At 39.4% G+C, this 23,259-nt stretch overlaps 1 long non-coding RNA gene across 1 annotated transcript in view; it reads left to right on the top strand.

Moving 5' to 3' along the window:
• The window catches only part of LOC138755726 (uncharacterized), an 84,388-nt gene that overhangs the window by 6,445 nt on the left and 54,684 nt on the right, over positions 1-23,259 (top strand). The window contains exons 2-3 of the long non-coding RNA XR_011352503.1: positions 19,338-19,370; positions 23,017-23,162. This is a non-coding gene — a long non-coding RNA (uncharacterized lncRNA). The remainder of the gene's footprint in view (positions 1-19,337; positions 19,371-23,016; positions 23,163-23,259) is intronic.

The following is a 23,259-nucleotide window of genomic DNA, read 5'->3' as shown; positions in this document are numbered from 1 at the left end:
TGAGGATGGAGCGGAGACAGTGCTGATGGAAGCGTTCTAGGAGCCGTAGGTGATGCTGGTAGAGGACCCATGATTCGGAGCCGAACAGGAGTGTGGGTATGACAACGGCTCTGTACACGCTGATTTTTGTGTGTTTCTTCAGGTGATTGTTGTTCCAGACTCTTTTGTGTAGTCTTCCAAAGGCTCTATTTTCCTTGGCGAGTCTGTTGTCTATCTCATTGTCGATCCTTGCATCTGATGAAATGGAGCAGCCGAGATAGGTAAGCTGGTTGACCGTTTTGAGTTTTGTGTGCCTGATGGAGATGTGGGGGGGCTGGTAGTCATGGTGGGGAGCTGGCTGATGGAGGACCTCAGTTTTCTTCAGGCTGACTTCCAGGCCAAACATTTTGGAAGTTTCCGCAAAACAGGACGTCATGTGCTGGAGAGCTGGCTCTGAATGGGCAACTAAAGCAGCATCGTCTGCAAAGAGTAGTTCACGGACAAGTTGCTCTTGTGTCTTGGTGTGAGCTTGCAGGCGCCTCAGATTGAAGAGACTACCATCCGTGTGGTACCGGATGTAAACAGCGTCTTCATTGTTGAGGTCTTTCATGGCTTGTTTCAGCATCATGCTGAAGAAGATAGTAAAGAGGGTTGGTGCGAGGACATAGTCTTGCTTCACGTCGTTGTCAATGGAGAAGGGTTCAGAGAGCTCATTGCTGTATCTGACCCGACCTTGTTGGTTTTCATGCAGTCGGATAACCATGTTGAGCCCTTTTTAGGGCTCAGAATTAAGCTCAGTAATTTGTTGTCTGTCACTAAGGTGAACTTCCTACCATACAGGTATTGGTGAAATCGCTTGAGACCAAAAATACTGGCAAGTCCTTCTTTTGCCCGTTGTGTGTGGGACAACCACATTCTTCCAAACATCCCGAGTTCCTTTGTGTCAATGACACAAGGGCAATCCTTTCTGTGACTGTCCCTTATATTTCATATTTACTTAACATTTCCCCAGCTCTTTGACTTTCTACAGTGTGGCTGTCTTCAACATCATGTCAGACTATTTAATTTTAAGATTGGATTGTGGTGACCCACTTAACAGCAAGTGCGCAGGCTCCCAAAATAGTGGACGTGCTGGGGAAAAAGGGGAAAATTCACCTGCATCCAACACAGGTTTTTATGTGGGTTGATGACAACACTGATGATTTTACTTCCTGTCCATATGACAAGCAGTGATGTACGCAAGCCCGGAGGTATCAGTCTTGCACTAGTCTCCACAGATCGTGTTATATGGCGAGCTCTCCACTGGCCACCAAGACAGAGGTGCACCAAAGAAGAGGTACAAGGACTGCTTAAAGAAATCTCTTGGTGCCTGCCACATTGACCACCGCCAGTGGGCTGATATCGCCACCAACCATGCATCTTGGCGCCTCACAGTTCAGCGGGCTGCAACCTGCTTTGAAGAAGACCGCTGAGCCCACCTCACTGACAAAAGACAAAGGAGGAAAAACCCAACACCCAACCCCAACCAACCAATTTTCCCTTGTAACCGCTGCAACCGTGCCTGCCTGTCCCGCATCGGACTTGTCAGTCACCAATGAGCCTGCAGCAGATGTGGACATATCCCTCCATAAATCTTCGTCCATGAAGCCAAGCCAAAGAAGAGTCTCCACAGAGTGTACATCAACTTCTCCACGTTTACATCAACTTCCCTGCATATACATCAATTCAACAATATGTTCAGCGATTCCACAATGTGTTCCTGACGTCTTTAGCAGCTCAGAATAGAATACTTTGCTACATTTGAGACCATGACGGTCCAAATGATATTTGAACCCCAAAATGGAAAATATTTCTTCGATGCATGCCCTGGCTCTGAAACTGGTTTTGTAGTGACTGCTACTGAGTAAAGAGATGTCCACACAGCATGAGGGTGAACCAAAGAATGATTTTATTGCTTTTGAATTTGCCATGTCTCTGCGCTGGCCCACCCACTTCTGGTGACATACCCACCGGCTTCCAGAAGAGACGCCATCACATTGCGGTGTCACACTCTGGCTGCTATGCGGAAGTGGAGGGCTCCTTAGCCCATTTACTCGCATGGTTGCTCAACCCACTACACCACCCTCCCCCCCCCCCCCGTCGCAGAATTGCTGCCACTCTCTGAGCCAGCAGGTCAGAGTCCAGGTGCGCAACTTTGAGGCGGTCGACTGTGAATCTTGCCTGTCGACCGCCAATGTCCAATGTGAACACCACGCCGTCTCTCCTTAGTACCTTAAAGGGGTTTTCATACAGGCACTGTGGAGGGGTCCCTTGCTGTCCTCTGCATATGAAAATGTCGTAGGTGGACTGCAGATCCTTTGTACCGTGTCTGGGTGGCGAGCCATATCTGGACCGTGAAGGAGGGGTTGGTCTACCCGCTTGCTCTCAACCTGTGCAGGATGTCTAGCGCACTGGTTTGTGAGCTGGGGGAGTTTAAAATATAGGTCCCCTGGGATGGAGAGCAGTGCGCCACACTCCATCACTGCAGACGATGCTAGCAAGTCCTCCATCTTTGCTGTGCGGATCTCTAGCAGTACCCATGGGAGCTCATCCATCCAGTTCGACCCTGGTCAGTGGGCTTTCAACAAGACCTTCAGGTGGCGGTGAAACCATTCAAGCAGTCCGTTTGCTTGGGGATGGTAGGTCATTGTATGGTGGAACTGGCTTCCGCAGAATTTCACCAGGTTGGACCAGAGGTGAACTGAGCCCCTTGGTCTGATGTGATATGGGTCGGGACTCAAAAACGTGTGACCCAGGTGAAGAAAGCTCGGGCGCATGTCTCTGTGTCACATGCTGCCATGGTTATTGCCTCTGACCAGCGGATGAATCTGTCGATGGTCATGCACAGATACCTCATACCTTGGCTCACTGGGAGGGGGCTGATAATGCAGACGTGGACATGTTCAAAATTGCATTGCGCCATCTCAAAAGTCTGTAGGTGGATTTTGGGGTGCCAATGCACCTTGGCATGCTGGGCCTGTAAGCAGGTTCAAGCCTACAGGGTATCGTCTCAACGGAGTCCATGCCACATAAACTTGACAGAGATCAGGCAGACTGTGGACCTTATGGAGGTGTGAGATAAGCTGTGGATCTGGTCGAAAGCCTGCCATTGCCAGGTCACAGGTAGGATTAGCCTTGGGGACCCATTGGAGATGTTGCACAGCAGGGTCAGTTCTCTTTGTGCGGGGCAGAAATCTCTAACCTTCAGGCTGGTGATGGCTATCCGGTATGCCTGGACATCTGCATCCTCCCTCTGGTCCTTGGCGAGCTGGGCGACATTGAGCCCTCCACAGATTGCAGCATCAGCTGGTTGGGACAGCATATCAGCTACTATGTTGGCCTTGCCAGCCACGTGGCGGATATCCATGGTGAATTCTAATACATAAAAGAGGTGCCGTGTGTCTTGCTCAGTGTGTAGGTCAATGATTTATGGTCTGTGTAGGCGGTGAACATTCTCCCCTCTAGCATGTAGCAGAAGTGCCATATCACCAGGTAGAAGCCCAGCAGTTTGCAGTCGAACATGCTGTATTTGAGCTCTGCTGTTCGGAGGTACTTACTGAAGAGGGCAAGTGATCACCGGTGCTCATTGACCTATTGCTCTAGCACCACATCCACAGCTCTGAAGCATCTGTGGTGAGGGCCGGGGGGAGGTGGGATCCGGTTGTGGTGTGCCAGTACCATGGCCTTTGCCAGTGCTGACCTGGTGGCTTGGAAAGTCTCCATGGCCACTGGTGTCCATTGCAGCATTTTATCGTCGAGTTTGATGAGGCTGAACAGGGGCTGCATGAGGGTGGCTGCTCTCAGGAGGAAGTGATGGTAGAAGTTGACCATCCCCAGAAAATCCTGTAGTCCTTTGGTCATGTTCGCCTTAGGGAAGTTCTGAATGGCCTCCACCTTGACGGGTAGTGACATGGCACCCTCTGGGGTGATGCGGTGGCCCAAAAAGTCTATTGTTTGCAGGCCAAACTGGCTCTTGGCTGGGTTCACTGTGACCCCAAACTGCTGCAGTCTGTCGAACAGGCAGGTGAGGTGCGTCCTGTGGGTCGCGGCTGATGATGAGGATGTTGTCCAGATAAATGAAGATGAAGTCAAAGTCCCTGCCGACCATGTCCATTAGCCGCTGGAATGTCTGAGCTGTGTTTTTGAGTCTGAAGGCATTCTTAGGAATTCGAAGAGGCCGAAGGATGTGATCATGGCCGTCTTCTGGATGTCACTGGGATGTACCAGGATTTGGTGGTTCTCCTTTACGAGGTCAACCTTGGAGACTACCCTGCAGCCCTGTAGCCTCACGGCTAAATTCTGGATGTGTGGGATGGGGTACCTGTCTGGGACTGTTGCCTTGTTTAGACATCAGTAGTTGCCACATGGATCCAAGCCGCTGGAGTTCTTCTGTACCATGTGGAGTGGGGAGGCCCATGGGCTGTTGGAACAGCGGATGATCGCCAACTCCTCCATGGCAGCAAACTCCGCCTTTACTTGTTGGAGCTTGTCTGGCGGGAGGTGCCGAGCAAGTGCATGCACCGGGGTGCCAGCGGTCTCTATGTGGTGCTCCACACCATGTGGCAGGTCGGAGTCATGGTCGTTCAGTGCCAGTAAAGCCGGGCATTTGGCCAGAAAGGAGGTGTACTCATCTTGGTCCAGGGATTGGATTCCCAGTGGCAGGAAATAGCACCTCCACAGTGTGAGGGAGAATGATTGGAAAGTTGTGTGTATACTAACCAGCATCTTGTCATGTATACCAGCAGTTTGTAAGCCTGGAGAAAATCCGCTCTGAGTAGTGCCTGTCCAATGGTACACACCCACTGGAAAATGGCATCTGTAACGTGGATGGTGACCAGGCGGGTCCCATAGCTGGGAATGGAGGACCCATTAGCCGCTTGCAGTGGAAGGCTTTTGGTGTTGTCACTCGCCTCAAAGTAAGTGGGCGAGATGAGTCTAATCTCTGCGGCCATGTCGACGAGGAAGTCCCTCTTCATCCCCTGGTCTCTGAGATAGAGTAGGCTTTTCTGTGTGCCAACTGTCAAGGCCATTATCAGCGGCAGGCCTGCCCATTTCCCATTGTCATGTTGGTTTTGGTGGTGGGGTACAGGCATGGGGGGTGAACCACCGGGCATTCCTGCCCCATCGGTGTAGAAACAGTACTCGTTGTTCTTCTTCGCCTGCCTTTCATGTTGCTGCTGTTCTGCAGCTACCGCTGGTGTTTCTAGTGGGCTGGATGGGGTGGCATGTGAAGGTAGCTCTGCTGAGGTGTGTGGACAAACTGTCTGCCTCCTTGGCTATGAGATGTGGGGTGCTGACATCCATGACTGAAACTGCTGAGGATATGTGTACAGGTAGTTTTGAGAGGAATAGGGCCTCAAACAGGAAACAGTCTGTCTACCCATCTGCCAGGGCCACCATCTTATGCTTTCTGTCACCAAGGCCCTGGTTGTTGAGGATTCTGATGGCGCGCTCATGCCGGTTGAGCTCTAGGGTGTGGAAGAGGAAACGTTGATCTGCTCGTACTTAAGCTTCATCGGTGGTTTTCCTATGAAGATGCTTACTTTGGCAGCTGTGGCGGCATCTAGGGCGCTGACGACGTGCCAGAACTTTGAGTCCTTTGTGCTCTCTGATTTTGGCAAGCTTTTTATTCCGCAAGACGCAAAATCATCTCTCGATCCTGATACTGCAAGCAGTGAACAAGAATTGTCCATGGAGGTTGACCTGGAAAAGGTTTTTCCTTATTGCTCTATGCACTCGATCTAATTTCAATCTATCTGGGAAAAACTTTTCACCCAACATTTCCGGAATCCATTTTCTGAATTTTTTTCCCATTCCTTCAATATCTTCTGGAAGACCTACTATCTTAATATTATTATGTCGACTCTGATTTTCCAACGAATCAATTTTATTCAAGAATTCTCTTTTCTGAATATCCCAACCAGTGATGGAATGTTCAATATAATCCATCAGTTCTGTATATCGCTCCACCTTATCATTATAGTCAGTAAAAGCCTGCTCAGTCTTCTTGAACTTATCTTCTACAGTATCAACTGCTTTCATTTGCTGACATCAATTTTTACTGCAAAAACTTCATATATATTGTTCATTTTTCCTTTCATATCATCAAATTGGGCATTGACACCTAAAAAACCTTGACTCACTTGAACAGCCATATTTTCCATTTGCTTTGCAATATCTACCAATAAAGGGTTAACAGGTTCAGCTCCAGCAGAGGTAGTTTTAAAAGTTTGTAAGGGAATACTTTTAAACCTTTGTGGCCTACCTTCCATAAGCTGCTTCCATAAGGATTGCTTCTTCTTCCTCTTTACCTGCTAGTGTTTCTGCCCGGGCGACCTGGCTAGGAGTTTGGACCCCCCCCCCCCCCCACCATACCGGGCCAACCTCGACGGCTCGGCATAGGCTGATCCCATCCACAGCCCAGACCTGGTTGAGGATAGTGCGCATGTGTGAATCTTCCTGCATGCCCAGCTCACCTGACACACGGAGGCGGGTGTCCTCCGACGCTGCGCTACTTGCAGCCGTGCTACCGGCCACGCACATGCGATCATGTTCCCCATTGGGACGATTGCTCCCGTGCTCCTTAGCCTCCTTGGGCGCACACTGGGCCTCACGCTCTCGCCCGCCCCCCCCACTCCATGGAGGCAATCAAAGTACCAGCGCCATCTTGCGTCCTTGAATGCAAGGAAGACAGCAGTGTAATACTCAACGTGGATTGTAGAATCCTCTGCTGCTTTGAAACCTCTCCAATCAACTCTCATGGATCTTTCTGGAAGGTAGGCATTAATTCTTCTGCATTTTCTGAACATTTCAAAGTCAATTTCTTCACTGGTTGGCCTTTTGTTTTCTTCATTATTGCTATGAACAAAGTTTAAGCCACTTCTTAAAATGTTTCAAAGGTGCTAAATGTCTTTATAATTTGGGCATTAATTATTCAGTTGGGGAGAGGTCTTTCCACACATCTTCTTCCTACGCCATCTGGCCAGCCCTCATCATTTAATACTTCTTGAGGATTTTTAAAAATTTCTGACTGGGCCTGCTCTTCCTGGCTTAAGTTCATTACTGATCCAATCTTGGCCCAGTGTAACTGAATATGTGACAGCCAGTTTCTTCCGAATAGTGCTGGCCCAATCGCGTGCATAATGTAGAGGGGTATCCATCTTGGTGGATGTTCTTTTTTTGTATGTTCACGTTGCATGTTCCAAACACCATGATCTTATCCCCTGTGGCTGACTTTAAAATAGCACTGGTTTTATTAATGGGGAGCTGGGATATCAGTCGTTTTAAATACATTGACATCAGTGACACTGCTGCCCCCATGTTCAGCTCCATTCAAAGAGGTTCATTATTGATTTTTAACTGGATATAGATTGCTTTTATCATTTAATCCATGAACATACCTGACCTCTGATGACTTGTCTTCCTCTGAGTCATTTGTTTCTTTGCCGGTGCTAGGGCTTTCATCCATTTCTTTCACTTTTTCACCCTGGATGGGCATTTTCTGTGTTTTGGTTTTGGCCTTTTATCCATTCTTCCCTTTTTCCTCAGACATCTGGCCCTGATGTATCCTTCTTTATCACAGATGATATCTGGTTTTCTTGAAATAGCAATCATTGGGAATGTGGTTGTATTTCCACAGCAGAAGCATTCTTGGCAGGGAAATTTCCCAACTAGTAGATGTTGGTGCCCAATGTCCAAGTTTTTATCGGCCATTTCTGAGTCAGTGGTTGTCTTAAATGCTATATCCAGTGTTACATCGTCCATGCTTAGTAATTTCTGTTTGGTATTGCAGTTGACCAAACCCATCACAAAACGGTCTCATAATGTCTGGGTTAGGAATTGATCAAAATCACAATCTTTTGCTAGTTTATGTAATGCAGTTTTTCCTGTTCTTTGTTTTCTCTCATAAAATCTGTGTTTCAACCATATCCAGTGGTTTGCAACTTAGCTGTGCCCCTATTGTTATACACAATTGTATGTAAGATATTGTTCCCGGATTCTTGGGTGCTAGCAGTGACTTGAGTAGATCAAATGTTTTACTGCCTATTATGCTCAAAAACAGTGATCACTTTCTGTTTATAGGCAGTGTTTCATCAATATTATGGGCTACATAGTAGTGGTCGAATCTTTCTACGTAGTTAAACCAGTTTTCTTCTGACTACATGAATTCTCCAAACTTTACCTCCATATTTCCTGCCATTTTGAGACTTCTGTCCTTTGTTCTCTGTGGCTGAGACTGTGGGGTCCACGGCGTCGAAAATCTGATGTTTCCCTTTTAAATCTTCCCTCCACTGTCTTGAGTAGGGGGTCCATTTCGATCCTTGTCGCCACTGTTATGTATTCATGGTTTTAGTAATACATAAGTACAGAGAGATGTGAAGTTTCTTACGTAGTTTAATATAAGTTAAAGATGGTTCCTCCCAGTGCAGTATATAAGAGTGATGATGTCATCATGCTCAGTATTTAGGCATATATACCTAACAGGCAATTATCCTTTTCTCTACTTTCTCATTTCCTTACACATTTGGACTTGATGTGTCCATCTTTGTCACATAGATGACACTTGACTCTTTTGAAATAACTGTTATCAGGAATGTGGTTACTGTGGATACTCCTTGCGCAGCAGAAGCATTCTCAGCGGTTTACTTTTCCACCACGTGCTGCTCCCCTTGTATAATATCCATCTTTTGGTTGGCCATTTTGAAACTCAATGCTGTATCATACGCAGAATTAATGTCTAATTTTTTTTGCTCAGCAATCGTTGTTGGGCGTTGCAGTCAGCTAAACCAATTACCAACTTACCTCTTAAAGCCTCATCCAAGAAATCTCCAAAATTACATGTTTCCGACAGTCTGCGCAATTCAGCCCAAAAACATGGTTTCTCCTGGTTTTTGCTTTCAGGTATTAAAAATTTGTATCTTTCTGCGATCACTATCGGTTTTAGCAATAGATACTCTCTGACCAGGGCATATAATTCTTCATAAGACAGTGCCAAGAAAGATTTCATCAGGCTGTATGTCCTGCTCCCCACCTCACTTAGAAACATCACCTGTTTCCTCTTCAGCATCTGTATACCTTGTGTTATGGGCAAACCTTTCCACATAATTATGTTAGTCTTTTAATTCTTTGTATTCTCCAAAATGGTCTTCTGCCATTTTAATTCTTCTTCTCTTTGTTCTCTTATCTTTTTCTCTGTCCCACTGTGAATGAGCACCTGTGGTCAATGTGGCTCCAGTTTACATTTCTCCACATCCAAATCTCCACTTCAATGTTGGGAATGTAGAATGTTTTCATTTTTATTCTTGTCACCAATTTGTAAAAATATACTCGCACAAGAAGTGTTGTCTTGTTAGTTCTTCATTCAAATCAAAGATGGTTCCTCCCAGCCCACAATAAAATGCTGTTTTATGATGCATTCATCACCTCAGCTGGCAGCCCATTCCATACTGCCACGGCACTCTGAGAAGAAATTCTACCTAAATATTTTTATTTTCACCCTTATCCTAAGTCCCCTGATTTGTATCTTACCTACCCTAAGTGTAAAAAGCTGACTTTCATTTATTCTTTCTATACCCATCATAATTTTGTATACCTCTATCAAATAAAATCTCCCTTCATTCTTCTATGCTCCAGGAAATAAAATCCCAACCTTTTCAACCTTCTCCTGTAACTCAGTTCCCCAAGTACTGGTGACATCATAATAAATCTCTGCACTCTTTGAATTTTGTTGATATGTTTCCTGTAGTTAAGTGACCAAAATTGCACACAATACTCCAAATTTTGCCTGCCAATGTCTTGTACAACTTTACCACAACATCCCAACCACAATTCTCAATACTTTGATTTATGAATGCAAATGTGCCAAAAGCACTCCTTCTGACCCTATCTACTTGTGATTCAATTTTCATGGAATTATATATTTGCATTCCCAGATCCACCTGTTCTAACGCACTGCTGGTGCCCTATGGTTTACGGTGTATGTCCGTCCTACCTTAGTTTTTCCTTCCAAAATTCAACACCTCACACTTGTTTGCATTAAATTCCATCTGCTATTTTGCATCCCACTTTTCCAGCATGTCCAAATCCCTTTGAAAGCCTTCCTCACTATCCACTACACCTTGTGTCATCTGCAAATTTGCTAATCAAATCTAATAGATTATCATCTAGATCATTGATATAGATAACAAATAACAATGGACCCAGCACCGATCATTGAGGTACACCATTAGTCACAGGCCTCCAGTCAGAGGCAATCATCAACTACCACTCTCTGTCTTCTCACAGAAAGCCAATATCAAATCCAGTTTGCAACTTCAACATGACTGAACCTTCCTGACCAACCTCCCATATGGATCCTTGTCAAAGACCTTACTAAAGTCCATGTAGATGATATAGAAGACATTAAGAACTAAGTAAAAATATTATAAATTAGGAGAGAGATCTTATGAAGTATAATCTTGGTAGTTGAGGGCAGAGGAAGCCTCCAGGACTACAAATGTGATTCAAACAAGGGAAGGCAAGATTTAATATAAACAAGATGAAATCAATGAGATTTTTCAATAATTTTATTGTGAACTTTATGTCAGAATCATTGGGTGATCCACTCAAAATAGATGATGTCTTGTCTAATTTACAGTTTCTGAAGTTGAATTATCAAGATCAAGGAAAATTGAATTCCCCTTTTTCTATGGATGAAATTGAGAAAGTTTTAAGTTCTGAACAGGCTAATATAGAAGATGATGGATTTCCCCCTGAATGTATAAAGAATTTAAGGATAAATTAATACCCCTTTTAATGATGGTGACTCAGGCATAGGAGACACACTTTCCTGGAACATTTTCAACAGCAATTATTACATTGATTTTGAAAAAAAGATAAAGATCCATTAAAACCAGCATCTTATAGACAGACATTGCTTTTAAATGAGGACTATAAAATAATAGCAAAACATTACCTCAGAGATTGGCTCAATATTTGCCAAAATTGGTTAATCAGATCAATCAGGATTTATTAAAAATAGATCATTATCAGATAATATTGGCAGATTACTTATATACAGGTAGTCCACGACTTACGACCGAAATGGGGACATTACAATGGGGACAGAAGGATTGGTTGTAACTCGGAGCTAGTTGTAAGTCAAGGAATGTGGACCTCGTGCTGCCAGGGGAACGGAGACCTCAGGTTACTGGAGAGAACAGGGATCTTAGGCTGCCGATGGGGAGCAGGGAACAGGAATGGGTACTTGGGGTTCCCGATAGGGTACAAGGACTTCAGGCTGATGCAGGGAATGAGGAGCAGGGATTTGGGCTGCTGCTGGGAGTGGGAGGCACTGTATACAGTTAATACAAAATATGTACTTGTATAGTAGTTTTAATAAAGATTTATCAAAAAATTTTGGTCATATGTGTGGATGGACGTAACTCGCATAGGCCGGAAATCGAGGACAACCTGCATTATATTTAACCAAGACAAAGGTGGACCTGAGTGTAGCATTGGCTTTGGATGCTGAAAAGACTTTTAATAGGCTTAAATAGGATATTTTATTTAAAACAATGTAGAAGTTTTATTTAGGCCAAATATTTATTAATTGGGTAAGAGCACGTCATCAGTCAAAATCTAAAATAATTACTAATGGACAGATTTCATCAGTCTTTTCATTATATAGATCAAGTAGACAAAGTTGTCCACTATCACCATCTCTATTTGTTATGGCAATAGAGCCATTGGCTGAAGCTGTCAGATGGGATCTAGACATAAAGGGGTTTAAAATTGACCAGGAAGAATATAAAATAAATTTATTTGTGGAAGATATATTAATAATATTAGATTGACCCAGCCAGCTCTCTGGTTAGGCTTAAGACCTTAGTGGATAATTATGGGAAAATCTCTGGATATAAAATAATCTTGGACAAGAGTGAGATCTTACCTTTAGGCAAAGGAAGACTATACCCAATATCAAGATGGCAGTCAGTCAGTTTAATTGGGCCAAATCCAATATGAAGTATTTGGGGATTAACTTTAGTGGTAATTTGAATGAATTTGTTGCAGAAAATTGAGGAGGACCTACATAGGTGACTAAACCTGCCAATTACATTATTGGGTAAAGGAAATTGTGTAAAAATGAAGATAATGCTGAGACATCAATACTTTTTTCAATCTTAGCTATCTCAATACCTAATAAATTTTTCAAAATTCATAATGGATATTTTCATTCCTTTGGTCAGGTAAACTTTCTATAATTTCTATGGACAAATTGACCTGGAATTATAAATTGGGAGGGTTAAAATTACTGGATTTTAAAAAATATTACTTAGCTGCGCAAATTTGTTGCTTTTTTTTAATGAGACAATTCCGTCCTGGGCTATAATTGGCTTGAACATGCTAGGAGACGAGATGGCAGGAGAATTTATTTATAAGTGGAATTTTAAATTAATTAAAAGGAAAGCAAATAACCCATTATTGAAACATGTAATTTATATTTGGGATAAAATTAAACAATTTGTGGGATTAAAAGAGGATTATCCTCAAAGATACCTCTATCTCAAAACAGTTTAATACCCATGACTTTGGGTGTTAGAATCTTGACTACCTGGTACTAACAAGGAATCAGGTGCATTGAAGATTCTTATGATCAACAGGGGAAAATTATGTCTTTCGAGGGACTTAAAAGTAAATATAATTTACCCAACAACATTCTGCTGCTATCTCCAATTGCGATCCTTTTTGAGGGAAAGATGGAGACCATTAATGGTCCTACCAATGTGCTCAGACATGGAAATTCTAATTCAAAAGGGGAATGCAACCAAATTTATCTCAAATATGTATGTCTGATCCAAGATCAAAGCCCAAAATTTGGACTACACAGATCAAGGGAGAGATGGGAATCAGATTTAGGCATTGTAATCAATCCACAATCCTGGTCAGATCTGTGTGTGAAAATAGTATGACTATCTTAATTAATTCTAGATATAGACCATTATAATTTCCTGCACCAATTATATCTCACGCTTCAAAAGATACATAAAAATAAACCAGAATTTATTGATAGGTATTTTAGGTGCGGTATAGATATTGGTACCATTTTACATTGCACCTGGTTATGCACAAATTAAGGGCCTTTTGGATAGATTTGGGAGAAGTGTTGACAAAAATTGCCAAATTCCCTCTTGACCTGGAATTGTTTCTTCTGGGGAATTTGTCAGTTATAAAAGTTAACTTCTCCAGAAGTAAATCTAAACGTATTTAAATTGCATTTTCAATAACCAGGAAATGTATAGTGGTAACATGGAAATCTGATTTCCTACTTCACATTGATAATTGGAACATAGAAGTGCAAAGTTGTATTCCCCTTGAGAAGATTATAGTCTTAGCAATAGATATAGTATGTTTCTCAAAATTTGGTAACCTTATTTAAATTACTTAAGTGCCCAGATTGTATAATTTATTTTGATATTTGTTAATTAGTATACTCCTTATTAGAATAAATACTTTAAAATGATGTGACTCTGAGATGTCAAACCTTGCTCCTGTTGCTTTTTCTTTTATATTTTATTTCTTTTTATCTCCCTCTATTTCCTGCTGTCTGTTCCCTTTTCTTTTGAATCTGCAGATGGAGCGCTGGGAGAAGAGGGACTCTCCTTTCTTTTTTTTGACCTAATGAATTTACATTCAATTACTTACTGTGATTTTACATTCAATGTATTATAGTTATTATATTAATTGAATCCTATGTATTGTATTTTCTTAAAACGTAAATAAAATATTTTAAAAATGTCAATGTAGACAATACCCACAGCCTTTCCTTCATCAACTTTCCTGGTAACCTCCTTGAAAAATTCTATAAGATTGGTTAAACATGACCTACCACACACAATACCATGTTGACTATCCATAATCAGTCCTTGACTATAAGTTTTTGGATATCCAATCTCTTGGAACACTTTCCAATAACTTGCCTACCACTGATGACATGCTCACCAGCCTATAATTTCCTGGGTTATTTTTTGAGCTTTTTTTTAAACAAACAGAACAATATAAGCATCTCTCCAATTCTCCAGCACCTCACCTGTGGCGATGGACATTTTAAACGTATCTTCCAGTGCCACTGCAATTTCTACATTACCCTCCTTCAAGTTCTGAGGGAATAACTTGCCAAATCCTTGGGAATTATCCACCTTTATTTGCTTTAAGACAGCAAGCACCTACTCTTTAATTTATATGTTCAATGACCTTACTGCTTGTTTGCCTCACTTCCCTAGACTCTGTGCCAATTTCCTGAATAAATACAGATGCAAAAATCCCACTTATAATCTTTCCCCATCTCTTCTGGCTCGATACTTAGCTGACTACAATGATCTTCAAGAGGATCAATTTTGTCCCCTACTATCCTTTTGCTCTTTATACACTTTAGGATTTTCCTTCACCTTGCCTGCTAAAGCAACCTTGTGTCGTTTTTAGCCCCCCGATTTTCTGCATTTTTCCTCCATTTTTTATACTTCTTATTACCTCAATTCCTCCTTGTTGCCTTTATCTTCAGAATCAGAATTTATTATCATGAACAAGTCATGAAATTCATTGTTTTGTGGCAGTGTCACAGTGCAAACAATCATATACACCACCTTACAAAAATAAATAAAAATATTGCATGAAAAATCAAAGTAAGGCAGTGTCTTTAGTTCATTGATCATTCAAAAATCTGATGGCAGCAAGGAAGAAGCTGTTATTGTGCCACTGAGTACTCGTTTTCAGGCTCTTGTATCTTTTTCCCAATGATAACAGAGTGAAGAGGGCATGACCTGGTTGGTGGGGGTCCTTGAGAATAAAGGCTGCTTCCTTAAGACACTGCCTCTCGTACATGTCCTCGATGGAGTGAGGTCTGATGCCCCTGAGGTCACAGGCCAATTTAACAACCCTCTGGAGTTTTTTCTTGCCCTGAGCATTGGCACCTCCATACCAGACAGTGATGCAACCAGCCAGAATGCTCTCCATGGTTAAAAGTTTTCAAGAGTGGTGACAGACCGAACCTCCTCAAACACCTTACAAAGTATAGCCACTGATAAGCCTTCTTAGTGATTGCATCGACATGGAGGACAGATCCTCGGAGATGTTGACACCAGAAATTTAAGTCTTGACCCTCTCCACTAATGAGTTCTCAATAAGGACTGGTTCATGTTCCCCTGACTTCCTTCTGACTTCATCTCCTTGGTTTTGTTAACGTTGTGATTCTGCCAACAACCATGGTGTCATTGGCAAATTTGTAGATAGCATTGGAATTATACTTTTTTGTCATGTCATAGTACGGAACATGTCATATTACATGAAATTACCTTTTACCTGCCTTAAGACAGACAAAGGCTTGCCATTAGTATGGCCTGGCACCCCTTAAAGTAAGAGAGAAAGAGAAGCAAAAGAGATTCCCTTCGGTGAGCATCCATGGATTTGCCTCCAGTGATTCTGCAGTCTCTGCAGCCGCATAAAGTCCTAATCAATCCATTGACAATGCCAATTCCAGATCATAATCTCCCGAGCCCCCTTGAGAAGTTTATACTTGGTTGCCGAGCCACTTTCCAGCAGCCCACAATCCCTGACTGTAAGTTGTCTGAAACCTGTGTGGGTCCCTCAACCGCTGAATCCCTCACTGGTCCACTGCCGAGGTCACAGCTTTATAGGTTCGTCTCCTGTTTATTCTTCTCAACAGGGTATGTTCTCCCCATTTCTGGTGGCCTGCATCAGTTTATTGCTCCCTAGAATTTTCAAACCTTCGAGGCCGCTGCCAAGCATAGATACAGCCATCTTGGGGACAGACCTCCGAATTTACAGGATTTTAAATAAAAGCACCATCAGCTGTTTAGAGCCTCTATGGAATTGTTGGCATTTTGGACCAAGTGGTTGAACCCTTTAGAGCTGTGGTGTGTCCCTGCCTCCCCTACCCCTAACTCTCTCTAGTCCACACCAATTTAAAAGCTTTCCACTTACCAAGCACATCCTTGCCAGAAAACCACCTAGATTTTCTAGATTCTTTCTCATTTCCTCAAAATTGACATTTCTCCAAATTAGAATTTCAACCCAAGGACCAGACATAATCCATAATTATCTTGAAACTAATGGCATTATGATTATTGGACCAAAAGTATTCCCCTATCCATAATTCTGCCACTGGTCCAGTGTTGTATTATCTGTTGCTGGCACATTTATATATTAATTTAGAAAACTGCCCTGAACACATTTGACAAACAGTAAGCCATCCTGCCATTTTTGGACTGAATGTATGGGAGCCCCAGCCAATATATGGAAAGTTAAAATCACCTACTATGTTTCTTGCAGTTGTCTGCTATCTCCCTGCAAAGTTGCTTCTCCAAATCTTGCTGACTATTGGTTGTCAAAAATACAACCCTATTCATGTGGTCATACCTTTCCTATTCCTCAGCTTCACCCATATACCCTGAGTACGCAAGCCTTCTCATTTGGCTTGCCTGGGCACAGCTGTGATATTTCCCCTGTATTCCAAGTATGTTGCTGCACATGACATTAAGCAATTCAATATCATTTTAATGAATCTGAAGAGGGGAGAGAAGGATGTCTCAGACTTTTAGTGGTTTATGAAGGTCAAGGGCTTCTAAATTTTGCACATTCCTGAGTTCCTTAGTATGCCCAGTGGTATCGATATGTTAGTGCACCATATGTACTGATAATTTTGGCTCTGGGCAATTTAATTCAACATGAAAGTAAGCCTTCAAACACACCTCATCTTGTGTGATACTCAAGTACCAAGAGAAAGCTTTATGTTAGAAATACCATCTTTTTCAATTAAACATTAAAATTTTGATGTTCTGTAATTGAGTATACATTGAAACTTCATCCAAGTACTTTAGGGGAAAACTGTTAATTGTTTTTTATTTTGAAAATTTTATTTTTCATTTGCATCAATATGTACATATAAATTCTTCATCATATAACAATACAATATAATAAAAAGATACAAAATAATATATAATTTTTTGTTTTATTCCCCCCCAAGAAAAAGGAAAAGAGAGAAAAAAGAGAAAACACTTGAACTTATTTATCATTAACTATTCAAATATTCCTAACATATTCTATCCTGTACATATTAATTGGGAGGAGTAGGTGTTATGGACAATGTGGATGGACTTTTACTGATGAAATCCATATATGGTTTCCAAATCATATAAACATTCTCAGGTTGATTCCTTAAATTATAAGTAATTTTTTTCCAATAGTATACAAATTTGAATTTCTGTATGCCATCTATCCAACCTTATAAAATTATCTGACTTCCATGTTACTGCCATACATTTCTGTGCCACTGCTATTGCTACACTCAAAAATTTTCATTGATATTTGCCTAACTTCAATTTAGTATCAATGTCATATAAGTCACCAAGCAAAAGTATTCTGGGATCTTTTGGCATATATATCTTCATAATTTGCCCAAATAATATATTGAAATCTTCCCAAAATGTTCCCACTTTTTCACAAAACCAAACTGCATGTAATAAGGTTCCTGTTACTTTGTTACATCTGAAACATTTGTCAGAACAATTTGAATTGAGTCTATTTAATTTCTATGGAATGTAGCATAATTGGTATAAAAATTATATTGTACCATTTGATATATAACATTAATTGTATTAGTTACATTCTCCTGGCACAATCTTGACCAGGCCTAATCATGAATTTGTATATTTAAATCTTTTTCCAAACTTTTTTTTTACTTAAATAGTTCCTTTTTCTGCAGTGTCTTGTAATTGTATATGTATATTAGTAATAAATTTCTCAATAAATGTATGAATTATTAAATACTCAAATGGGCTCTGTTCTGGAAGTTTAAAATTCACACTTAATTTCATTCTTTTTAATATGATTTAAGCTAAGTATGAAAAAATAGTTTTATTTGGTATGTTGTATTTCTCTTTCACAAGTCAAAAAAAAACGTAAGAAACAATCTTTTATCCTTTTTGTCCCATTATCAAGATATCAAGGAAAAGATTATTTAAAGTAAAAGGAATAAATGGATTCTGCTTTAACATAATCTTAGTTATTTGGTAGTACTTAATTCCTCTTTGTATATGAATTTCATTCCATAGCTTGAATAAATGTTTTAAAATTGGTACTCCTTTCAAAAATTCTTTTTTCCATTTATACAAAAAAAAATGTTCTAGATTAGTTTCTCCTATGGTATTAATTTAATTATGCACCCATGCTGTCTTCTCTCCAATTTTATAACAGGAGGATAGAAATCTTAATTAAGCTGCTTTATAATAATTTTTAAAATTAGGCAACAGTAATCCTCCCTGATCATATTTCCAAGTTAATTTTTCCAAAGCTATCCTTGGCATTTTATCACGCCAAATAAATTTTCTTACTCTTTTATTTCATTCTTGAAAAAAATTCATTGGTAGAGGAATGGATAATGACTGAATTAAATATTGTAACCTTGAAAAAATATTCATCCTTATACAATTTACCCTTCCTATTAAAATTATTGGTAAATCTTCTGATCTCTTTAAATCTTCATTAATTTTTTTGGTAATGGTAGATAATTCAATTTAAATAAATTATTTAAATTTCTATCAATATTAATTCCTAAATATTTAATTGCCTCCTTTTACCACTAAACTTCATAATCTGCTTACTTTTAGTCCCCATCATTCATAGGCATCACTTCACTCTTTCCTACATTCACTTTATATCCTGATATCAAACTGTATTCTGCCAATCGTACATTTATTTTCTTCAATGATATTCTGGTTCTGTAAGATATAACATCATTTGCAAGCAAGGTAATTTTATGTTCTCTATCTTCTATCATAAAACCTTCAATATCATTATCTCTTCTTATCACTTCTGCCAATGGTTCTATAGCCAATACAAATAAAAATGGTGATAATGGGTAGATGGCCTTTCTAATGGAAAAGGTTTAGATATTTGCCTATTCGTGACCACCTTAGCTTTTGGATGATTATACAAGGCTCTTATCCAATTTATAAAATCATTTGGAATTCCGAAAACATTCAATACTTTAAATAAAAAGTCTATCAAAAGCTTTTTCCTTGTCTAAAGCCACAGCAACTGCTGGTATTTTTTTCTTTCTGAGCTGCATTTAATAAACGTAAATTTAATTATATTGTCTGCAGATCTTCTATGTTAAATAAAGCCAGTCTGATCCATATTTATTAATTTAGGTAAATATTTAGTTAATCTGTTAGCTAATAATTTGGATACAATTTTATAATCTGTATTTAATAATGATATCAGTCTATAAGAGGATGGTAATAAATTATCTTTCCTTTTTTTAGAATAACTTATTAATGCTGTTTTAAAAGATTCTGGTAAGTCAATAGAGTCTCTCATTTGATCCATAAGTCCCATAAAAACAGGAATTACAGCTCCTTAAATTCTTTATAAAATTCTGGAGAGAAATTATACACTCCCGGAGCTTTATTATTTGGTAAAAACATCAAAATATCATATACATCAGCAAAGGAATTTGACAATTTCATTTTTTCATCAATATTTAATTCAGACAATGTAACTTGTGATAGATATTCATTTATTTTTTTTCCTTATCCTTTAAAGATTCAGACTGATATAATTGTTTATAAAAATGTCTAAAAATATCATTAATTTCTTGCATTTTATATGTAATTTGACCAGTTTCTCTTTTTGTTCTATTATTGTTCTTGATAATTGCTCCACTTTGAGTTGCCATGCTAAAACTTTATGGGCTCTATCACTTAATTCATAATATTTTGGTTGTGTGCATAGTGGATTGTATTGTATTAAGTTTCATTTTTTTAATTCAATAATCTTCATTTCTCTTTTTGAACATGCAATTCCTTTTCTAAATACAATATATCTTTGTCTAATTGATCTACTTCTTTCATATATTCCTTCTTTATTTTAGATGTGTAACTTATGATTTGTCCTCTAAAATAGGCTTTCACAGAGTCCCATATAATAAATGTATTTGCTACTGAGTATTCATTAATTTCTAGAAAAAAACTTTATCTGTTGTCTCATAAATTCACAAAAGTCCTTCCTCTTTAAAAGTACTGCATTAAATCTCCATCTAAAACCAACATTTTCTAATTCTTCCAATACAATTGACATCACTAAAGATGAATGATCCGATAATATTCTTGCTTGATATTCAATCTTCTGAACTCTAGGTTGCAATTGTGTAAAGACTACAAACATATCAATATCAATATGTGAATACATCTTGTGTCTAAAAGAATAAAAAGAATAGTCCCTAACATTAGAATGATTTTTCCTCCAATTATCAACAAGTCTCATCTCATTCATTAAATCTGTCACAATTTTAACTACTTTATTTTTAACAGTATTTCTACCTGATCTATCTGGTTTTGAATCAAAAGTAAATGTAAAATCTCCACCCATTACAATTTTCCCCTGGACACTGGATAATTGCATAAAAATATCTTGTATAAATTTCCCATCATTTCCAAGATTCTGAATAAATTTGTCAATTAATCATTACATATCTATCTATAGTTGTATCCAATATTTTAACTGGTAATTTTTATTTATTAATATAGCTATTCCTCTGGCCTTGGAATTAAATGAAGAAGCCAACCCAATCTCTTTTTAACGTCCCATGTTCTATTTCAGTCAAATAAGTTTCGTGGAATAAAGCTATATCTTTTTCATATAATTTAACAATTTATTTCATTTTTTTGGATTCTGAATTCCATTAATATTAATACTAATAAAATTCAATTTTCCTGCTATTAAATACCAATATTAAATCTTTTGTCCATCAATCATCCCTTTCCCACTCCTCTCACTCCCACTAAAATAACAGCATATGTTATAATAATCTTAGTCAATCCAGACGTAAAATAAGAAAAGAAAGAAATAAGAACTAGAAAAGAACTCCCCCCCCCCCCCCACCAAGGCGCGTGATGTTGTTACATCTCAATTCCCCTGATCTATTCGGGATATAATCCATATCACATTCATGCACATGACTTCGCAATAGTTAGGATCATGGTCCCCACTAACTCACTCAATATACCAAACAATCCCTTATTCTATTTTTATCATAGATTCTAATCCTTTCATAGATCTTTTAAAATATATATAGATCACTTAAAGGTTAAACCGTCCTCCCCATAAACTCTCTCCAAGTATTCCTTTTCCCCCCAGTTACAGCAAAACTTTTTCCGTCTGATAATACATTCAAGTATCAACATCCACCTGTCTTGCTTTCTCAGGCAACGAATCGGCAGACACCTTTGCTTCATTAGGTTCTATGAAAAGCCTATTTCTCCCTCCTGGAACAAAGACCATCAAAACTGCTGGATACCTTAAGACAAAGGCATAACCTTTCTTCCATAACACATTTTTAACTGCATTGAATTAATTCCTCTTTTTCAATAACTCAAAATTTATATCAGGATAGAAAAAAAATCTTATTCCCATTATAAATCATGTGTGACTGTCGTTCTTTTTCTTACTTCTCTGTCAGCTCTAAAATCTTCTCTTGCACTTCATATTGAAGAAATCTGACTAGTATTGGGCACGGCTTCTGGTCTAGCTGTGGCTTTGGTCTCAATGCTCTATGTGCTCTCTTAATTTCAATGTCTCCTTGAAATTCAGTCACTCCCAAAGATTGTGGAGTCCAACGTTGTAAAAATTTTAAAATTTCTTGTCCTTCATCACCTTCTTTAAGTCCAAAAATCTTGTTGTTTCTTCTGCTGAAGTTCTCTAAAATGTCTATTTTCTGATTTAACTGATCTTTTGCTGAAGCTGCTTCTGCTTGTACCACTTTCATTTGCTCCTTAATGCCTAGGATTTCAAATTTATTACTTTTAATTGTCTCATCCATTACTTCAAACCTTTTATCCACCTACTGCATCATTTTCTCAACTTTTTCCGTAAAAGTCTTGTTTTCAGCTACAATCTCTCCATATCTTTTTATTTCTGCCATTATAAACTTTCTATCTTGTTGGGAAGATTCCATGTATTTTTTTCACTTCTGCTGCAAAAATAAATGATTCTTTAATTTTCTTCAGCTGTGTGGCCTTGGAACTTTGAGTAAACAATAACTCCTGTTCTTCCTATTTGTCTTTTTGTTCACTGGAGCTGGAAGTCTGCTTGTTTTTTTTTTAAAGTTGCCTCTGTTTTTTTGTGCTCTGTATATGCGTGACTCCTCACGCATGTGGAAAGTCACATCTTCACCCGAGTTGGGCGGTCATTGTCTCCCCACCTCCTGGCTTATCTCCCCTGGGCAGTACCTAACAAACAGCTCCTGGATCCTTCCTCAAGGTAGGCCTTTTGTCCTTATCTTGATCTTTTTCTTTCTCAGTTTCTTGTACTAGCTTTTCTTTCCTTAGTGCCATTTTAAAATGTTCTGCAAGTCTTCCAATACTTCTTTCTTCTATTTCTCTTGTTTTGCTAACATTTTGACCCATTTTTTCAATTTTTCGTGGAGAGTAGGGATTTGCAGTCTAATCCCATGTCATCACGTGGCACGGCCTCCGAAAACTGTTAATTGTGAAGTATTCAAAACCCAGTATATAAGCAGATATCCAGAAGAACATAAGAAATAGAACAAGGAATAGGCCGTGTGGCATATTGAGCCCATGCTGCCATTCAATATGATCATGGTTGATCTTGCTCCACCTTCTTCCCTTTTTCTTGTTACCTTTAATTCTCCTATTATGAAAATTTATATCTGTCCGTATCTTAAATATAATTAATTAGGGAGCCTATACTGCTTCCTTGGAAAGAGAGTCCTACATATTTACAACTCTCTGGGAGAAGTAGTTACACCTCATTTCTGCTTAAATAATTGCCACCATCTCCAATTGTTTTTCATTACCATTGCAGCCAAAAATCATTAAGTGATGAAAAATTTATCTCTGAGATCTTGCTATGCATTTGTTGACTCCAGCATTTTATTATGTAATGTAAATGACTGTATTTCATTTTTATTCTGTTCACTGCAAGGTGCTTTGAATGTTTCTGAAGGCAGAATATGATGATTAGTGAAGCAAATTTTCCAAAGTAAAGTACATGGGCTATTTAATGTGGTTGAGAATGGATTTGTACCAAGGAGTTTAACATCCAGGACCATCTATGAGAAAAGAAATTTGGTAAGTTACCTGGACGTCACTAATATCCTTAACTGTCTGCCACTGTTTTGCATATCTTCAGTAAAAGAATGGGGAATATTAAACTGTCTATTAAGAA

Source organism: Narcine bancroftii, chromosome 2, assembly GCF_036971445.1.
Source record: "Narcine bancroftii isolate sNarBan1 chromosome 2, sNarBan1.hap1, whole genome shotgun sequence".
Lineage (NCBI taxonomy): Eukaryota > Metazoa > Chordata > Chondrichthyes > Torpediniformes > Narcinidae > Narcine > Narcine bancroftii.
Note: the sequence above shows the minus strand (reverse complement) of the source record. Positions and strands in the feature narration are given on the sequence as shown.